General features: G+C 36.5%; 1 protein-coding gene across 1 annotated transcript in view; it reads right to left on the bottom strand.

The window, feature by feature from the left end:
* The window catches only part of NAV3 (neuron navigator 3), a 905452-nt gene that overhangs the window by 739111 nt on the left and 143464 nt on the right, over window positions 1–22877 (bottom strand). The window lies entirely within an intron of this gene.

The raw sequence follows: 22877 nt of genomic DNA, 5'->3' as shown, positions 1-22877 counted from the left end.
TTAGTAAGCACAGCTGGGGGAATCTGGAAACATCCTATTATGAGGAGTTGCATAGTGCTGAGCAGAGCATGTAGGAAACACAGATGTAACTCTATGAGCAGTTGGATGCAAAAGAAACATTCCACTAGATTCTATCCCAATCTTACAAAATTTTTGTCTAAACCTTAATTCACTTCTACGCCACATTCTGTCTGCCAGCCCAGAACATCTTTGGAGCTAATTTTTCAAATTTATAGTTACCATTTACATGCTATCTAAGTAGAACTTATTCCTATGTTTCAACTTTGCAGCATCAAGCAACATAGTTGTATTTATGAATGGGGTGTCTGAAAAGCCAGAAAACACAGGAAAAACTTACTTTTAAATATTTTGTTAGTTACACTTAAAACATAACTTGCTTAATGCATTTTACTTCCATTAGAAACCATTTTGGGTAAAGTATTTCTAAGCTTAAAACAGTGAGTACAATTGTCAATATACTATACAATGTCCCGAAAAATCTGGAAACACCAAGGGAAATGTGAACTTATATTGCTTTTTTTTCCGATGAAAAATTGTTCAGACTTCGAGTACATTCAATGTCTTTCCTTGTTCAGTGAAAGAAAAATTGTGTGAGTGATCACACTTTTTGTCTCAGAAGGAAAATTATACTATCCAAATTTAAAATTTGGCTAGATGCAGTGGCTCATGCCTGTGATCCTGGCAGTTTGGGAGGCTAAGGCAGGCTGATCACTTGAGCACAGGAGTTTGAGACCAGCCTGGGCAACATGGCAAAACCTCGTCTCTACAAAACAAAAAAAGAAAAAGAAAAGAAAACCACAAAAATTAGCCAGGCAATGTGGTGTGCGCCTGTAGTCCCAGTGACTTGGTAGGCTTGAGAAGTGGGAGGATTGCTTGAACCCAGGAGGTCGAGGCTACAGTTAGCCAGGATCATGCCACTGCACTCCAGTCTGGATGACAGAGGGAGAAGTAAGACCCTGTTCTTCCCCCGCCACAGAAAAAAAATTCTTTTCATTCCTTTCTCTACAGTTGGACATGCAAAAGAAAAACATGTCTAAAGAACTGCAAATAGCCACAAATCCAACCAGCTTGAATACACTGCATCCAAGACTTTAGCACCATTACTTTTTTTTTTCCCTCAAGCTTGTAACCAGACACAGTCAGGAAGAAAGAGGAGACAATAAATAAAACAAATGGGCTATTTCTCAAATGCAAATATTTTGGCTCAAGTTGAAAGATTATATTGTTTATAGACATATGATATTTTAAAACTGCAAAAGCAATATTCCCTTAAAATCTACCTCATGCTGAGCAGAAAAACATGTAAATCTATTGCAGTATTGAGCAGAAAATATTTTCCCATGGCACATAACCGTGGGCATGAGGAAGACTAATAAATACTATTTTGACAAGGTTACTGGAAAGAAAATTTTCAATTGGTAAACTTTATAATCTAGAGCAGGATGCCCTGATTACTAACTTTCACTGATCTTATTTATTTATTAAGACTACTTTATATTCTACTCAGGTTCTATTTACCAAGTAAAAAGGAAGGAAATAAATTCCTATTCCCTTGAGTAACTCAGTATCTTCGACATTAAAAATTGTATGGACAGGCTTTGCATTTTATGGGTTAAACCATTATTTAAAAATTACCCACATTACCTGGTCACATCAGTCTTCATGACCACAGGAAAAACAAAATAGCTTTTCTGTTGCTCTGTCAGAGGTCAGTCTATTTCTGTGTACCAGAAAATCTGAACTTGTTTAGTTTTGTTATTAACAGAAGCCTACTTTGTTATAGTGTTATTAAAATGTACAGACTTCATCTGCATGTTTTCTTTCTTGAAATACTACATAGTAGCTAAAAATAAAACACTATTTCACTACACATCCCTGGGTATATTTAACCAAATATATAAATAGTGCAGAGGATTATTGACATATTCATATATTAGGCAATTTAACAAGCCTTTACCTTCCAGAAAATGCTAAGAATCTATATCTCAAAAAATGTGTAGTTAGAAGAAATATGAAAACAAACGACCAAAGATGTTATCCAAAATTTACTGACATCCTGTTATCAAATTCAGTGCATATAACTACCCTCTGGAAACTTCTGGATATACAGCAGCTGGGTCAATTAATGCTTAAGAGAGTTGTAACAGATTATCCACATATCCTGTCTCTCAGGACCTTGTTGTTGGAGTCTTAAAGGTGCCATGAGCTTCAGACAAATCTTGTGCTCATCGTGGAAGAGTTAACCAAGGTTTTGCTGAGAACCTCTAGGATGGCACTGCAAAAGAATCTATTCAGGTTCCTGTTGGATTCTCATATCAACATGAAGCAAACCCAGCATTTGAGGAGTAAAGACAATGTTACCACAATGCTATTAGAGCTATTACTAGCAGACCTCCCTTCTCTCTGCCTTGAAGCAAGAGCACCAGTTCTGACTGCTCCTGCAGGAACTACCTGAATTCAGACTTCTCTGGCTGTAATTCTAATACATCAATATTTGCTATAAAAAATATTAGTTCCTGGCCTACTAAACCCCTCCGAATAAATCAGTACACATCTATCTAACTGATGTTTTATTTCACAGGTAGCTACTCATTCTTCTTTCCAGGCCATTATTTACACAACCACACAGGAATAGTCAGCAGAAGGGAAACTGTGAGGGTGTTAACAATATCTGAATTATCAAGCAAGCCCATATCTCTAAATAATTCTAACCACCTTATAGCTAAATTTCTATCCATAACCCATGTTCCAGGAATCAATTTGCATGCGTTCCAGGACAGGCCCTGCCACATTGGCTCTTGGACTCAGTCAACGTCCATCAGATTCAGGCATGACAGCATGGCTGAGGGGTGTGCCTTTCAAACCCATTCAACCCCAGAGAATCTCAGCACTTGTGCACGTAAGGATGTTTGTGTCCCTGTTTTCAACATGATTTTCAAAGTTAACCCCTCGAGTAGAATTACAGGGGCAAAAAAATAGCAAACATTACTGTAAAACCACTTGTCATCACAGCTGTGACTTCAGCCTCTGTCTTTCATAGAGAGCTGGAAGACACAGGCCACTTGAAGAGCCCCCTCCCTTGTGACAAAGCCCTGCTTTACCACAGCCAGCCTGGCCAGGCTGTGCTTCTTAGCTCCGAGGGTCCTGAATGTTCTCTTTTTTTATTCTGTTAATTTTCTCTCTTCTGTATTACAGTTATCTTTGCTGCATTCTAATCCTTTCCAAATGGCTTTGTATTAGACTTGACTTCTCACCCTTTGATCCAATAATTGGGTTTTCACTTTCCCCTATCAGCTTTGCGTCCTGTTCATACAACCTGGCCCTCTCTTCTCCTTCCACTCACTCTTCTCAGGCACATTACAAATCCTCTCCACTTTACTATTCATCTTTCTTTGCCTGTGAGATTATCTACTTGTATTCTCTCTAAAACCTTTGTTCTCATGTTGTATTTTCTAGAGGAAATGTCACCTGTAATCTTATTTTCAGCTCTTCACACATCTCATATTTTCCCTCATGATTAATTTATGTTAATGCTGGGAGTTATTACGGTTGTCTCCAGCCAAGTCTCTAGGGAGTTTGCATCATCTAAAGATAATCAATTAGCAATCACAGGTTGTTTAAAAAAATGTGTTCCTCGTCTCTGCAATTCAAATTCAGAGACTTATTTAGAAAATAAAAGGAAAATAAGGTTTTATCACCTAAGACTTCTTACACACAAATAATGGAATACAGGTTCTTGTCACCCCAGAATACTTCAAGGTGGGACTATTGTGTAGTTCTGATCTCTTTAAACAAATAAAATATTTCCTTGAAAACCAAACAATGGATTTTAGAGCATAAATCATAGAACTAGAAAATTGCTTTTTTTCCCTCTTCCCCAAAAAAGTTAAAACAAAAATCATACAGCACAAGCTAAACCAGACACGAAACATCCTAGATTAACTGAAGTTATTTTCATTATACTTTTTGATTAGGTAGCCTTGGCCAGAAATACGTTATCAAAGAACAAAACCGTGGAGCATTCAGAGAAGTTATAATAGTATGTGTGTCATTTGCAAGTTATGTAAATATCTCATTTAAAATTGTAAGGGATTAAACAGTTACCTGTCACATTTTTGTAATTAATACAATATTGTAGAATCTCATCATTTAGTTCATTTTGTGAATCAGAAACACAGATTCCTAATTATGTATTTGCTATAACATATATTTAAGTCATCACAGCAGGCTTTCCAGTTAATTTTTAATGACAGTCCTGATTTTCATTTCACCAATGTTGTTTTAATATTTGGACCCTTTACATAAATAAAAGCACTAAAAAGAGCTTAACTTTTTGGGGGGTGGGGCATGACCTCTTTAAGAATTGGATAAAAGATTTAACTCTCTCCCCAGAAAATCAAATGAGAACTTATGCAAGTACACACCATACATCACACAAGCACAGAATTTCACCTGCGATTTTAGATAGTTCCCAGAGCTAATTGTTCATGGCTGGGGTAAGAGCCCAAGGACCGCAGTGTAGCCTTAATAACACTTGGATTATTTTGTTAAAATTTCTAAATGCCCTTTTACACTAGACATTAAGAGTCTTTTCTAAAATGATAAATGGCAACAGACAAATGTGAGAAATGCTCAGAAACTTTATGTACTTCCATTGTTAAGAGATAGACAAGAATACATTTAAAAAATCCAAACCTTTACTGTCTAATACAGTCATCACTAGCTACATGCAGAGAGTGGGCGCTTTGTAATGTCACTCCTCTAAATTGAGATATGCATTAAGTGTTAATTAACCAGATTTCTAAATCTTAGTTCTAAACATAGAGTAGAGTATCTCATTAATAATTTTCATTTGATTATAAGTTGAAATAACATTTTGGAAGTAATGTATGAAATTAATTATATGACAAATTAGTTTCCTGTTTCTATGTTTCAGATGTAGCTACTGAAATATTTAAAATTGCCCACGTGGCTTGTAATATGTTTCTATTGAAAAGTGCTGGTCCAGAAAAATATAAATCAATAGTTATTCACTATGTACATAATCCTGTAGTGGGACGTGAAAATCTTCTACCTACAGGGAATAATCACATACCAGACTTATAACGCATTTCTTATCTATGTTTTTTTCTTGGGGGGCTGGGGGACAGCCTCTCACTATGTTGTCCAAGCTTGCCTCGAACTCCTATGCTCAAGTGATCCTCCCACCTCAGCTTCCAGATAGCTGGGACTACAGGCACGCACCACCACCTCCTGCCAACATTTCTGATCTAAAGACCTAAAATAACTGCAATTGCTCCTTGCCTTGTCTCCTTCTTCCTCCATTAATTCCACTATCACTGACCCCTCTGCCTTCTTCTTCTCTGTCAACTTTGCATCTTCCATCACTATCTGCTCCTGGCCATGTTTCCCATCAGTCACTGCCATGACCGTCCAGTACCAGAAGACTAGAAGATTCCCTGCCCACAAGATCACTTCACATCAAGCCATGTGGCCCCCTACCACTGTTGGACTTAATATTGTTTCATTTTCTTTCTTATTTTTTTTTCTCACAACGGCCTGGTTTGTATTATGGAGCTTTGGCCTCAGAAAAGAAGATAATTCTGGCTATTTGTTAATACTCCCATCCTTGAAGAAGTTTATGTTCATGTATTAGTCAAGACATTCAAACATAAAATGACAGAATTAAAAGGAAAATGCAATTGAGTGATGAACTGTGTGGGGAGGATTATAAATAACTACAGCTTCTTTAAAACTTTAAAGCATAAATTACGGCCTAACAAGTTTTCTCTCTTAAATGTCACCAATAGGAACAGAGTCAACAAGGTTATATCTACACAGTGCCAAAGTAATTGACTGAAATGTCAATTTCAGTCAATTGGGGAAATGTTGATTTATAAGAAAACAGAAATATAAATTTAAGTTCAACATTTTGATGACCATAAGCAATGGCTTGGATATTATCTCAGATGTTATATACTCATACACAAGTTCAACTTTTTTAATTGCTTGCAAACAACTGGAACATTTACATATCAAAAATTCAAGTCCTTGGCCAGGCACAGTGGCTCACGCCTATAATCCCAGCACTTTGGGAGGCCGAGGCAGGTGGATCACGAGGTCAGGAGATTGAGACCATCCTGGCTAACATGGTGAAACCTCGTCTCTACTAAAAAAAAAAAAAAAAGAATTAGCCGGGTGTGGTGGCGGGGGCCTGTAGTCCTAGCTACTTGGGAGGCTGAGGCAGGAGAATGGTATGAACCTGGGAGGCAGAGCTTGCAGTGAGCCGAGATCACGCCACTGCACTCCAGTCTGGGTGACAGAGCGAGACTCTGTTTCAAAAAAGAAAAAAAAAAAAAAAAATTCAAGTCCTTGAGAACATTAAGAAAATAATTCTGAGAAAACTTCAAAGCAGGAAACCAGAAATATTTAAAAGCATAGAAGCCAGAGTTTCAATTGCTACTGATCTAAGTGGATGAAATATTATTTTACCAGTGTTTGGTATGGTATATCTCAAAATCAGTCAACTAGTGTAGCTTCACAAACTTCTGTCAATGATGTGTATTAATCAACACCTATGTGACTTTCTTTCTTAAGCAATGATTTTTCAACCACCTTGTTTACAATTCAAAAGATAGCATTAACAAGGAGGCATGTTTGCCTTATACAAAAGATTTTTAAACTTGGTCAAACAAATGTGTGCCGTGCAGCAGAGCAAAGTTCACCATGTCCCCAGGTCTTAAATCTTCATCCTTTCTGGAAAATCCATGTCATATAACATTCTGAATGCAATTCACCTTCCAGCTGAACCTTGGCCTTTGCCCATAATTATTAAAAGACCTGGATAACAGGAGTAATTTGGTTTGTTTCTGTTCATGTGGCAGGGCAATCAATACTGCTGCAGCATTTCACACATCATCTCTATTTTCACTATTTTCATTTTGAAGTATCTGCAAGAGTCTGCATAGAATCTATATCCGTGAACTCGGGAATATAATAGTAGTTGTCAAGATATAGATACCCATATAAAAGGAATTCCAACAAAAGCAACAAACTACAAACACTACAAGATAAATAAATAAAAACATATCAGGGAAAAAAAAGTTAAAGATAAATTATTTCCAGTTTTTAGAATCTATAAATGTGATAATTTTATATCAATTGTAACAATATCCTTTAAGTACATATTAAAAAATTTATCAAGAAAATGTAAGCGTACATTACTTGTTACTGTACACATGAAGTCGGCACTTTTCTATGTTCTATGTTTCCATTTTCTGTATTAGAACTTCTATATTTTTTCTATATTAGAATATACTTGAATGCATGTGTTTTATTTAAATTAAATCTACAATGGACACACTGAAATGATTTTCAAGCAAATTGTTAAGTAGCCATACTTTATAAATATGATTTTACCTACATGAAGATTGGACACACAGGTACTCAATAATTGTTTGTTGAATGAATGGATAAATATCAAAGTACAGAATCCTAGATTTTTCTTCAACCACTTCATAGTAAAAACTACTAATCCATTATGCTATTCAGGCACAATGTAGATTCTCAATATTCCTTTCACTTTAGACAATGTGGTACAGAAATTTTTCAAGACATACTCTTAATTGAAGATCAATGGGTATGAAGAGGGGTGGAGGTTAGAAGAATGAATGATTCATCAAGTCAATTTTATAATATCTATTCCCTGTAGCAATGATTGCCTCACCAGCAAATCAGCTTTAGGTCTGTTGTTTATATTTCGAATTTAATGATTAGGATAAAAACCAAATTTTGCATATGACACCTTCTAGCCATACCACTGCAAACACTAATGAGGATCGCAAAAATGTGAAGCATAGAGTCAAATATCAATAGGAAACAGAGATACATAAATTTACCTCAATTGAATTGTGGTTGAGGAGAAGAATCCAAGATGATGAAGATAACTCAAATACACACACGTACACATACACACACACACGGTATTAGTCTGTTCTCACACTATTCTAAAGAAATACTTGAGATGGGGTAATTTACGAAGAAAAGAGGTTTAATTGGCTCATGGTTGTACAGGCTGTACAGGAAGCACAGTGGCTTCTGCTTCTGGGGAGACCTCAGGAAACTCACAACCATGGCAGAAGGCCTGAAGGGGAAGCAACTATGTCTTAAATGGCCAGATGAGGAGCAAGAAGTGGTGGAGGTGCTACATACTTTTAAAACAACCAGATTTCATGATAACTCACTCACTCACTATCACAAGAACAGAACTGAAGGGATGGTGCTAAACCACTCATAAGAACTCCACCCCTATGATCAAATCACCTCCCACCAGGACCTACCTCCAACACTGGGGACTACAATTCCACATCAGATTTGGTGAGACACAGATCCAAACCATAACACACTCTCTCTCTCTCTCTCACACACACACACACACATACACGTGTACTCTCTCTCTCTCCCTCTCTTAAACAGGAAAGGTAAAATTGGAAATAAATATGTGTATAGTCACATAATAAATATTTTTCCTAATAGTGAATATGGCTTACTGAGGTATTCTCCATAATTTCATTTCATGCACAGGTATTACAAAATTAAGAATACATCTACAAATATCTAATTGATAAGAACAATATTTCTGAAGAGTTTATGTATCCATAATTCACCAAGTTTAGTTTCTTTCCAAAACATAGCTAATGAAATATGTGACAGTCCTTTGCAAGATTTTTTTCTTCAAATATCCATAACAAACATCAAAGTTATTTCCCAAAATGTCTTAGATTCTCTAAACTAGTAAAAGAAAATTAAAGGGCCATTGCTGTTTATTATAACACCATGGACTCAAATAATTTCTCTAGTGCTTATTCATTCAGGGAAAACGTTCTTGTGACCTATGCTTTAGAAAATTAAAATGAACAATTAGAAAGTTTATTATATAATTGAAAGGTCATTATTATGTATTGACAGCTTAATACCAGATAATTTCACATGTTATCAATATCTCACGAACTCTCTAATGGACACTACCATCAAATAAATCAAATAATAGTGATACAGGGTTTCATAAGATGTTCAATAATGGCATTAAACACTTTCCAGTATAGAAAACAAAATTTACACAGGAATAATTTGATTATAGTGAATTAATGGCTGAATTTCTGGTTCTGCACTCACTCTTGCGAAAATTGTATACAGAAAAAAAGGCCTCAAATTATTCACTGCTATTTAGTCATCAGCAGGTACAATGGACAGCAGAACACTGAGCATGTTTTTATCATGATGGCTCTACCATTTAATTAGATATTAGTCAATAGCAGGGATCGGAGAGCATCTGCTCTTCTGCTCTTGGTTATGGAACAAGTAAGATTACTGGCAACCAGATAACATGATTGCCTTTTACAACTTCATTTATAATTGCTCTTCATATTTTTCTTTCTCGAGTTAATTTATATAAAATACGTCCTTTTCTGAAGAAATCAAAGGTTGAGCATTGGCTCACCAAAAGCAATGCTTATGCAGGCAACAAAGTTGGACAGATTAAGAAATTAACTTTCATCATCAGGTATAAAGAAAGCAGAAGTCAGAACAGTTCTTAGCCCTGTGAGGTGATAGGCTAGAAGGAGGCAGCTGCTGATGGTGTGGCTCAGGGAATGGGCACTGCTCCCACTTCAGTCTGGGGCTAGCCTTGGTACGTTTCCCACATGTGACTCTAATGCCACTTCACCAGGCGCTACAGTCATAAGTAGAGCTCTAGCCTGAAGAACGTGTCAGAACCTTGCCAAATATCTACCATAAAGAATATTTCTCGGTTAAGAGTAACAACTAATTAGGATCATATAATAAGTTATTAAGATCATATAATAAACTGGGCACATTAAATTCACTGACTTTAAAAATTTTAGTAATTTTATATGGTAGATACCCTTTTTGTCTTTATTTTATAGATTTAAAAACAGCCTTAGAGGGTTAAGTAACTTGATTAAAATCACACAACTTGTAAGGGTCATGGGCAATCCAAGAGCCCTCCTATTCTTTTGAAACTTCAAAGACCATCAAAAGCTAAAATTCTACCAATAAAATAATAGTTGAGATGACTTAGGAAGGCAGCCTCAGTGGTGAGAGTCTCTTTTGTCCTTTCTACATACTTCCAACATTTCCAGTATGAGAATCAGCTATAGAGGTAGATGTGGTCCTTGCTCAAGTAAGAGCAGTCTTCCCATTCAATGAAGTGAATAAAATGCATGCTCTGACATTACCCACACCTCCTCTTAAATGTGTGGATAGACAAAAGATAAGCAGTAACAAATGCTGGCGAGGATATGGAGAAAAGGGAACACACCTTCAATGTTGGTATAAATTAGTACTATGTAAATTAGTATAACCACTATGGAGAAGTTTGGAGGTTCCTTGAAAAACTAAAAATTGAGCTACCATACAATGCAGCAATCCACTGCTGGGTATATACCACAAAGAAAGAAAATCAACATGCTGAAGAAACATCTGCACTCCCATATTGTGTGTCTGTTCACAACAGCCGAAATTTGGAAGCAACCTAAATGTCCATCAACAGATGAATGGATAAAGAAAATGTGGCACATGTACACAATGGAGTACTATTCAGCCATAGAAAAGAATAAGATTCAGTCATTTGCAACAACATAGATGGAACTGGAGGTCATTAGGTTAAGCAAAAAAGCACGGCATGAAAAGACAAGCATTGCATGTTCTTACTTATTTGTGGGATCTAAAAATGAAAATAATTAAAACCATGGAGATAGTAGAAGGATGGTTACCAGCGGCTGGAAGGGTAGTAGGCAGTGGGGTGGGGTAGGGGAGATAGTTAATAGGTACAAAAAATAGTTAGAATGAACAAATATGGTCTAGTATTTGATAGCACAATAGGGTCAGTAATAATTTAATTGTTCACTTTAAAATAACTAAGAGTGTTACTGGATTGTTCTTAACACAAAGGATAAATGCTTGAGGAGATGGATATCTGATCTTCCATGATGTAATTATTACACATTGCATGCCTGTATCAAAACATCTCATGTACCTCATAAATATACACACCTACTATGTATCCACAAAAATTAAAACTTAAAACAACAAAAAAGAATTTGGTGGATAGTGGCTCCAAAATCAAATTTCCCAGGAAGGAATGAAAAGAAACTAGTTGCAGCATGGCATGGTGTTGCAGCAGGAATGCAAAAGAAAGGAGAGAGATTCAGCTAGAATGAATGATAATGGAGGCTATGTCAGTATGGGGCAACAACCTGCTTTAAAAGGACACTCTTGAGAAAGTGGGTACCACGATTTTGCAATAGTAACAACAATGAATGTTAACATTTATGGGATACATACTATGTGCCAGGTCTTGCTCCAAGAGATTTAAATAAGTTAACTCAAATAATTCTTGCAACGACTCTAGGGATAGGTAAAAATATTAGTCCATTTCTTAAATGAGAAAACCAAGACACAAGGTGAAATAGCAAGCAAGTGGTTGGAGCAGGAATTAAAACCCAGGCAACCTGGAATCTAACCATGGGCTACAAATTCCAAAGACATGCCCATATGGCAGCCCCTCAGCCATATATGATGTTTTCAGGTGTAGAACACAGAGGCCTAATCCTTAATATTGGCTATTTCCACCATGCATTATAAGCTGTCTGAAGAAACCACAGGAACCTCTTGATTTCCAGTGAGTCCAATTTCTGTGTGTTATTGAAGGTTACTGATGATCATCACTTGAATTATTTCTCGTTACTGATGATCATCACTTGAATTATTTCTCGTATAGGGCCATCAAGAAGTACAGTATCTGTAAGTGTGGAAATCAAGCAGAAGGGGCATACTTCAAAAAGAAGGGAAAACAGGATTGAGAAATACAAAGGGGAAATTACAAATATTACTACTGTTTGCCTTGTATTTTAAGAGGCCCCTTCCCTCCAAATAGCTCCAAGCATTTTTTTGTAAAACATCATCGTTTCTTTCAGGTATTTAAGGCCAGAAATAAAGCAGTATATTCAACTATAGTGTAATCATCTTAATGACAGAGAAGTTTTACAAATGTTTAAATTGAATCCAAATCAATTTAAACAAATAATGCATGGGTAGAATGCCTTTTGAATATTTTGAGCTGTGTCCTTAACCTCTAATTTGAATCATTTTTTAGAAAGCTAAAATGAGAATTAATTCTATGTGTAGCTAACATCTAGGAAAATAGAAGACAACCAATAAGATCCCTCAGAGTTTAGAACTCATCACATGAAACCACCATCTGAAAAGCATAATGAAGCATTCACATTTCCCCCAAAAGGCTTTAATTGCTCCAGCTTCATTATATTTAACATTTTTCTAACTCAGATCACAGCTATGAATCTTGCCACTGATCCTGGCTCAATATTCTCACAGTAGATCATTGCTAGTCAGGTTTGCACCTGCTTTCTGATTGCCTGCACCCATTTCCAAGTTGAAATCAATGAAACCTATTAGCATGTTCTCTACTCTGCACTTTAATTTTGGATAGCAATGTATTATTAATGTAATCATCCCGACAAGCCTTGTTCGGCATCACAAGTAAAATTGAAGGGTTGCAATAGAGAACTTTAATAAGAATACTTATTAAATTGTATTGAAATCTAAATAATTGAATGCATATTTGATATAAAATTTAAATTGAAATGAATCACACCAAAGTAGAGAGCCATCAATAGAGAACAGAGATCCTTTATACCTTTGAAAGACAAAACATGATTCCAGCCGTGTATCACTGTATTCATGTCACAAGCAAGACCATTTATTTCTACATTTGAAGATGACAGCTCCTTTTTCTCTTTAATGTTTTATGCTATGCTGGGCATTTTCTATGAAAAAAAATCCTTCTTTAAATAAGCTAAATGGTATAGTATCTCTAGTGTGTCTGCCTCAAAGTTTGAATCACTAAATGCCAGATACTAATTTTATATAATAACATGTACAAACCCTAAAGAGAAAAATTAGTAAAGGTGTTGATGAACTCATGCATTGACAAAGAAGACAGGAATTTTAATGTAGCAGAATTAACAATTAAAAGAAAACATTTGGTTAATTTGTTATTTAATTTGTTTCACCACTAACCTTCTGCTGCTATTGGAAGATTAATATCCACTTTCCTTAGAACTTACCTTCATAAATATTAATATGGGAACATAATCATTGTAATTAAAAATAAATTTATTAATTTCCAACATGCACCAGGTTGTTTAAGCAAAATCACTTTCTACACTCTGAGTATTGGCAATCTAAAATAGTCACCAAAGCAGACATAGAAGAGTAAGCAGCAAAGGGATGTTAAGGCATGAGGTTGTCCTATACACAAGCAGCTGCCTATTTACTGTGAGCTTATCAAAGACAATAGTAAAGGGAAAAACTTAAAAAAGCTGTAAGATCATTGACTTCACCCACATTCTTAAAGAATTCAGAGTCACTGCACTAGGCAGTGAAAATTGAGAATCCTGCATATCTTCTGACGGAGTTGGCAGTTTGGGAGTAGGGACTGATAATGTGATATAGCAATCGACTCCATATATATAAGGTGTTTGCTGTATGCCTAAAATAGTGCACTTCTCCCCTCCTAAAGTTACAGCAACCTCTCCAAAGAAGCCACCTGTTTTGGGTGGTTTTTTTTTTTCTAGAAGTCTGCTTACATTTTCTGTCATATATAAACCATCAGCAACAGAAAATATGTTTTAGGGGTATTGAATGGGGGAAAATAACTTGGAAGTTTCTTGCAGTAGTTCAAGCAAGAAATTAGGAGAGCCCAAACCAGGTTAAATGCAGTGAGGATGAAAAGAATGTACCTAAAATAAAATTATGAGATCAAATTGATTAAGATTTGTGATTGCTTAGATATGTGTATGAGCAAAAGGGTGGAATCAAGCAAACATCACATGCCAGTTTCTAGTTTTGGTGAACTAAAAGATAGTGGATTCCTCCAACCAAGATAAGCAGGAAAAACAATTCACTAAGGAAGTGATGGGTTCAGTCCAAGACCTCATGAGATGCCCAGGTGGGATTTTCATGCTTGAAATCCCAGTGAGGCATCTGGACTGGAGACAGAGATCTGCAGCTATCAGCAGCTTTTAGTGCTGTCAAACACAAATATAATGCCAATCATGTAAGAAATTCTATATTTTCTAACAGTAACATTTTAAAAAGTAAAAAGGAACAAAAAGAGTTATATTTGATTTTACCCAATGTTTATAAAGTTTCTTCCTAGCACATGGCACTAGCCACATTTCAAGTGCTAAGTATCCATATGTGGCTACTGGCTACAGAATTACACAGTGCAGACTTGAGAATAGTTTGAAGGCTTAAGTAGGGATGTATTACACAGAAAGTTCAAGTAGAAGAAGGGAGGGGACTAAGAATAGGCCCTTGGATAATGCCAGTAGAAATGACAGAAAAACAGCTTACAGTGGAGATGAGAAGAAACTTTCAAGAAAACACAAAAACGGGGGAAAAACAGCAACCAAAGAAAAGAGATTTTCACAGAAAAGAGATTAACAAATAGTGTTCGTACAAGGAATTCCAATTAGGCAGAACTTACAAACTTATACAGCTGATAATTTTGACATTTCAGTAGTCTACAGCAACAGAAGTTAGGGCAGGTCCAAGTTTTGTGGGATCTAAAAATCAACCAATTTTGGAAACAAAATGAAACTATGAATGCAAAATCCAATAGGCCCCATGAAGGCCTAGGAAAGGATCTGTGCAATGAGGAGCCCTGAATTTTAAGTTTCAATAGCTTCATGGAAATCCATCTCCAAACGGGTGCAAGATTTCAGTGGAAAATATAAATGGGAAAACTTTCTCAGGCAAATTAAAAAGAGTTGGAAGATTTCATGGTATCCATAGGCACATTCAGGATTAAAATGAAGGTTCACATAAAGTACCAAGCAACATAAAATGCAGCATGAATTAAAAGGGAGTGATGATGCCACAGAGTCAAGAACCGAGGTAACGATGTAGCTTAATGTCATTGAAAAATAGTCCGTGCAGAACATCTGCAGACTGGACTTCCTACTGGATATTCTAAGCACAAAAAACCTCAACAAGTTCTAGGATCCTCTTTTCAGATAACTCAGACTATACAAAAAATATCTTCAAGTCATTTTTTTATTTTTTATTTTAACTACTGACAAATAACTGTACATATTATATATTTATTTGATATGTGATATTTTGATGTAAATTTACATTATGGAATAAATAAGTGAAGCTAATTAACAAATCGGTCAGCTCACATACTTATTATTTTGGTGAGTGAAAACATTTAAAATCTACTATTTTAGTAACTTTGAAATATATAATGCATTTTTATTATAGTCACCATTCTATGCAATAGATCACTAAAGCATATTCTTCTTGTCTAACTAAAACTGTATATAATTTGATCAACATCTTCCCTCCCTCAGCCACCCCTCTTCCCCCAACCTTTGGTAACCACCAATATACTCTCTACTTCTATGGGTTTGACTTTGAGGTTCCCCATAAGTGAGTTCATGTGCTATCTGGCTTTCTGTTCCTGGTTTATTTCACTCAGCATAATTTATTCCAGGTTTATCCATGTGATTACAAATGACAGAATTTCCACCTTTTAAAAAGCTGAATAATATTCCACTGTGTCTATACACAGACAACATTTTCTTTATCCATTCATTTGATAATGGGCATCTACGTTGCTTTCATATGTTGGCTATTGTGATTAATGCTGCAATGAATACAGGAGTGCAGATTCTCTTTTTGATACACTAATTTCAATTTCTCTGGATATATACTCAGAAGTGGAATTGCTGGATCACATGGTCATTCTGATTTTGGTTTTCTGAGGAACCTTCATACTGTTTTCCACAGTGACTGTATTAATTTACATTCTCACCAATAGTACACAAAGATTCCCTTTTTCTTCACATGCTTGCCATTTACCTTTGGTCGTTTTGATAACAGTCATTCTAACAGGTGTGCAATATTTCATCATGCATTTTATTTGTATATCCCTGGTAATCAGTTATGTTGAACATTTTTTCCATGTATCCATTGGCCATTTGTATGTGTTTTATTTTGAACAATATATATTTAGGTCCTTTGCCCATTTAACTAGGTTCCTTGTGTTTTCACTAAGTTGCTTACACACTTTGGATATTAACTCTTTATCAGATGTATGGTTAGCAAATATTTTCTCCCAATCCAAAGGTTATTTCTTCCCTTTATTGTTGCCTTTGCTGTGCAGGAGCTTTTAAGTTTGGTGCAATCCCATTTGTTTATTTTTGCTTTTGTTGCCTGTATTTGCGGGGGGTCATATACAAAAAATCTTTGCCCAGACCAAGGTCATGGAGCATTTCCCCTATGTTTTCTGATAGCAGTTTTATAGTTTCAGATCTTATGTTTAAATCTAATCCATTTTTGATTTTCATATATGGTATGAGATAAGGGACTAATTTTATTCTTCTATATGCAGATATCCTGTTTTCCTAACACCATTTATTCAAGAGGCTGTCCTTTCTGTATGGTGTGTTCCTAGCACCTTTGTCAAAAATCAGTTGACCATAAATGCATGGGTTCATTTCTAGGCTATTCTGTTCCATGGGTCAACATGTGTTTTCATGCTAGTACCATTTTGATTACTTTAGTTGTGTAATAAATTTTGAAGTTGGGTGGTGCTATGCCTCTAGCTGTGTTCTTTTTGCTCAAGATGGCTTTGGCTATATGCAGTCTTTCGTGGTTCCATACAAATCTTAGAACTGTTCTCTATATCTGCGAAAAATAACATTGATATTTTGATAGGGATTGCACTGAATCTGTAGATCACCTTGGGCTGTATGGACATCTTAACAATATTAATTTTTCTAATTCATGCACATGAATACTTTTCCACTTATTTTTATTGTCTGCTATTTATTATCAATGTTTCATACTTTTCAGTATATAATTTTTTTACCTCCTTGGTTAAATTTTATTCCTAAGTATTGTTTTTGATACTATTGTGAATAGGATTGATTTCCTAATTTCTTTTTCACCTAGTTGGTTGTTAAAGTAACACTGATTTTTGTGTGTTGCTTTTGTATCTTGCAACCTTACTAAAATTGTTTATTAGTTCTGATTGGTTTTTTTTTTCAGTGAAGTTTTTAGGGTTGTTGACATATAAAGATAGATTATCAAAAAACAGAGACAATTTCACTTTTTCCTTTCTATTTTGATGCCAAGTGATTTACTTAAATGAGACATTAAACCAGAAACATAAAAGACGTTATCAGCCTTTTCCCCATGTTCCCCCTAAATACCACTAGCCCCTCTAACTTTTCTATTATCCTTTTGCTTTTACTTAATTTTCAGAGTTCATAAAAATGAATTTTTATAAAACCTTCAGTGCTCCTGAAACTGTAAAAACAGGCTTATATCATATAACCCATTTGCCATATTTATTATCAGAATGAAGCTAAATATTTTAATTCTGCATAATTTAGAAATCTAGCCAAGCATAGGCATCTACAAATTTTTGAGTAATGCTTGTGGGGACTCATATGATAAAATGAATGAAAGATTAAAATGAAGATTCTTTGCAATTTCAAAAAATAAAGCTTTCATTTAGTGTGGTCCTCTGCCATATGGGACCACCTGGCTGCTTAGAGCAAAATCCTATCACCATGACAACTGAGCTCAAACTTTCCATAATGTCTTTAGGATTCTTATGATATACTCTTTTTTTCAGCCTATTTTTTTTTTTTTTTGCTCCAGAAATAGGTTATTAAAGCTACTTTTCACAATAAGCTATTCCAATATCAAAATGGAAGAAGCAATTATCAGACTGTCCTTCAATGACCTTGAGAAGTAATCAAACACACAGAACAAAATCTCTATAAAACTCCTTCAGTTGAGTTAGAATGGCTGCGGACTGCTGGGAAACTGCAGCAGTCCCAAATGGAAAGATAGAATCCCAATACTGTGGAACACTTTAGAATGTATACAGCAGATAGATAGATAGATAGATAGATAGATAGATAGATAGATAGATGATAGATGATAGATAGATACATAGATACACATGTAGATATAAAATCAACCTATTTGAACCCCAAACAACTACTAAGAGGTAAGAATAATTTTCCTTATTTTATAAATGAGAAAATAGTGATTCAGAGAAGTAAATGACTTGCCCTAGTTTTGAACAAGAGATTTTGAGATTTCTGACATCACTGCTCATGATCTTCCCTAGAATCACAGGTTTCAATCAGTCAAAGAGTGAATCAGAGCCACAGAACAAAAAAATAACTTACTGGCTCATTCATTCATTCATCTACCAATTACTATGCACTGAATTCCATTGAGCACATGCTAGGTCTGTTTTCGCTGAAGAGCTGTATCAATGAACATGACTTGAGTCACACACACAAATGATACTGATTAATAGCAAGAGTGTTCTTTACCCCTAAAAGTGAGCTGTTATTCTTTTTTTTCTTTACCCCTAAAAGTGAGATTTTTTATTTATTTATTTATTTTTTGAGACGGAGTCTGGCTCTGTTGCCCAGGCTGGAGTGCAGTGGCGTAATCTTGGTTCACTGCAACCTCTGCCTCCTGGGTTCAAGCAATTCTCTGCCTCAGCCTCCCGAGTAGCTGGGATTACATGCGCCTGCCACCACGCCCGGCTAATTTTTGTACTTTTAGTAGAGATAGGGTTTTACCATCTTGGCCAGGCTGGTCTCAAACTCCTGGCCTCGTGATACACCAGCCTTGGCCTCCCAAAGTGCTGGGATTAAAGGCGTGAGCCACCATGTCTGGCCTAGTCTGTTATTCTTTCTGTGAATTTTCTAGTTTGTAGGTTCTCTCATTCTTCCTTTTAAAACATTCCAGGCATTTGGTCTTCAGAATGTTTCAGCTCATTAACACAAAATTTTAGGAATCCCATGAGAATAATTAACTGGGATAGGATCCTTAACTATCTCATGTGCATTTTTAATTTGACATTCAGTCAACTATAAAATTATTATAGCCCCACCAGTTGTGACATGCAATACCTATGTAAGCTTAATCAAGAAAAACATATCAAAGTCAGTGCACTGGGTAAATTATAGTATTCAGTCATCAGAGAAAGCCTTAGATCAAAGCAAAATTAATGCCATTATTATATGCTTTCCAAAGTGAAATTGGAAATAAGGCTTCAATAACAGTTGCAGCAAGTCAAGAGAATTGCCACAAGTGAACAACGCGAATGACACTTATTCTTAGCCAAATGCCAAATATCTAAGCATATCCACAATCATAGTAACAAAAAAAAAAGGTGAAAAAAAAAGATACTTTTCTAACAAATTATACATGAACACAAGTAGAAAGCTCTCTTTCTAGGTCTATTTTATATTTGTCTATGGCCAGCTGGTGTTTGTGGTACTATAATGGTCAGATATATGCAAGCCTTTCCTTTTTACTATCCAAATGGAGAAAATTGCTCCTCTAAGGAATGCTATTTCTGAGGAGGCCTGAAGGTACATTGGGAAGCTCTCCTCCCACCTCACCAACCCTGCTGCTCTGATATGTGTCCATCAGTGCTATGATTCAGTATCAGTGAGGAATGTTAGCCACTTTGAATTCCTTAATTGTCTGCTATTTTGCAGAAATGAGGATGGGCCAAAATAGTATGGGAGTCATAAGTGCCTGCCACCCACCCCCACACACACCAGGTGAAAGATCTGTGCTTATTTCATTTATTTGCTTTTTAGTGCTACCCAACTAATCATTTTTCTCATGATGAGAATCAGACTCTGATGACAACAGCATTTTTCAAGAGAATCTCCTGAAACCTGCTCCAAACAACTTTGGATAGAGTCCAACCTACATGTCACTTTAGATGATGACATCATCTTAGAATAGGCCTTCAAAATGGCCATTTAGTTACATAAGATGAATGGACATAAGTCAAGCTGTTTCCTAAAATTTGTTTTCTAAATGGCACTCTTTCCTGTGACAAAAATTTGTTGAAATACTGTTTTCCCTTGCAATTTCTTATTTTGGAGACTTGGACTGACTCCTCGAAAGTAATTTTGAGAATCCCTGAGGTGGGGGAAGGAAGAATGCCTGTTTAGGAAAAGGACAGAGATCTAGGGACTGGCACCTGCTCTTCACTAGGGAGGTGGTCAGAGCCTAGCAGGGGGACTGCTTCGAGATACACAAAAGTAGAGAAGATCCTAGCTACTGAGGTTCCTGGATTCTCAACTTTGCTTAAGATTCCTGAGCCCAAATTATGGCACGGAATTGATGGAATTAGAACCCAAAGAAAACATTTGGCTTGAAAATGGTGGCATCCCTCAGTGGTCACCACCACACACTGATGCACAAAGAGGTGAGGACGCACCGTTGTGTTTCTGGGTATGGATAAGCCTGGGACCTTGGCACAGCTCTGAAGGAAAGACAGCACACAACATTTGTAAACGAGCTTGAATTTCCCACTGTACCACTGAGATCTGCATATTGCAATTCAGTTACCAACAAAATATGAAGAAATGCAGTATTTTCAGTACACTTAAGTGAATAGACTGTGATTCAGACCAGCTACCTGATTTGATATTTTTCTAGGGGCCTGTCAAAATCAAATACTTGCCATGTGAAGACCCCTCACAGAAAGTTGAGGCATCATTTTGTGGGTCAACTAAAGGGGTGTGTGTGTGTGTGTGTGTGTGTGTGTGTGTGTGTATAATTTTTTTTTTTTTTTTTTGAGACAGAGTCTCACTGTCGCCCAGGCTGGAGTGCGGTGGCGCGATCTCGGCTCACTGAAAGCTCCACCTTCCACGCTTCATGCCATTCTGCTGCCTCAGCCTCCAGAGTAGCTGGGACTACAGGCGCCCGCCACCACGCCCGGTTAATTATAGTAGAGACGGGGTTTCACCGTGTTAGCCAGGATGGTCTGGATCTCCTGACCTCGTGATCCGCCTGCCTCGACCTCTCAAAATGCTGGGACTACAGGCGTGAGCCACGGCGCCCAGCTGAAGGTATACTTTTTATTTCACATTGTCATTCAAATGGAGTCACCACTCTAGGGCACTACTGTGTATATATGACACAACATGGCAAATGTCTCAACACTGAGAACTGAGAGACTTCTAAGAAAATGTTACCTTTGATTTGGTTATATGTGGAGATCACAGGTAAGCACTTTTGAAAGCCCTTGACTGAACCAAATTTGACAGTTACAACAACTAAAAAGAAACTGCTAGCCAAGGAAACAACACTACCACATGTATCAAAAAGAAGCATCTTGTATAAATAATTAATATAGGTAAGCTTAAAAACTTTGCCAGTAGACAATAGAAAACAGGAAACGTTTCGTATGACTTGAATAATAAAAATTACCATTTGTACAGTCTGCCAAATGTTGAGAATATGAAATGTAGCCTGTATGGGAAAAAGAGCCACCTTTGGAGATTTTGTCATTCGATGTAAGTGGAATTCCTAAACTATCGTAGCAGATCACACTGTCAACCATCAGATATTCTTAATTACTCACATGAAAGAAAGTTCTGAAAGAAATGCTCAGAAACTGCATCATGTTCCAGAGAAAAATGCCTCAGGGCCTGGAGTACTTAGCTGCAAAGGCTTTATAATCAGGCTGTCTGCATTTTAATCCCAGCTTTGCCACTTACCAGCTATGAAAGCTTTGCCAAGAGGTAGGAACCTTTCTGAGCCTCACTTTCTGTATCTACAGAATGGGGATAACGAGAGCAGCTAGATTTTAAGATTATTTTGAAGTTCACATGAGAAAATGTAGGTAAAGCACTATGCTGAGGTGTAGTGCTGGCACAGAACCCTCAAAATATTTTAGAATGTTGTTATTATTACTATTATTACTTATAAATAGCTATAAATGAAAAGCTCGACTTGGCTGTTATCTGCATGCCAACAGATTTATTCAATACTTATTTTTTTAAGCACCTATGATCTACGTAGGGAACATAGCACCAAACAGAAAGGCAAGATCTCTCCTTCTCCATGGATCTTTCATTCTAGTGGCAAGATAGACAGACAACAGGTACACAAACAAATCAACAGAGTGACAGTGTTATCCAAAACAGCTGAGGTGACAGTGACGGGAGTGCTGCTTTATTTTGATATCAGAACAGGAGGAGCCTCTGAAAAAACAGACATTTTGGCAGGTCTCCAAACAATGGAAAGGCTCCTGTCTAGAGAAGATCTGGGTCAAGACCTTCTGGGGAAGAGAATATTCAATTCAGAGGCCTTAAGGTAGAAAGGAGCCTCGGGGGCCTCCAGAATAGTTTCTCTGTCAAAACTGTCATAACAGGAGAGCAGGCACCAATAGAAACTGCTTTGCTAATATGCAACATGGATCTTCAGGGAGGTTTCTGCTTCTTATAGCTATATGTAGAGCCCAAAGCCTTGATCAAGAACCTACATCAATTAGCATAATCATTCTCTATTATAGTGGAGTGTAGAAAATGGGTCAATGTGTTTATGCTATCTCAAACCTCTATAGCAATCTCACCTCACCAACAGTCATAAACTGTTTTTTCTCATCATGGACATACACCTACCACATCTGAGTTTAGGAAACTGGTGCACTGGGACTTTATCCAAACAAACACATAATGGGGAAGAGACTATTAAGGTTTTCCCAAAGTTCATTGTTAGAGATGGTTGTCAAGAAGACTTCTGAGGTCAGCAGCAGAAGTCAACCTTGTTCAATTACTTGCGTCGTAATTCTCTATCCAGACATTTTTTAAAAAGCATGACTAATAAAAATGGATCCTGCTCTATCTACCCTTTGCTTGGTTTCAACCTTTAGATTAGGCTTTACTCAGGACTATGAACTT

The sequence above is a fragment of the Chlorocebus sabaeus genome, chromosome 11 (assembly GCF_047675955.1).
Source record: "Chlorocebus sabaeus isolate Y175 chromosome 11, mChlSab1.0.hap1, whole genome shotgun sequence".
Classification (NCBI taxonomy): domain Eukaryota; kingdom Metazoa; phylum Chordata; class Mammalia; order Primates; family Cercopithecidae; genus Chlorocebus; species Chlorocebus sabaeus.
This window is presented reverse-complemented; position numbering and strand designations above follow the sequence as displayed.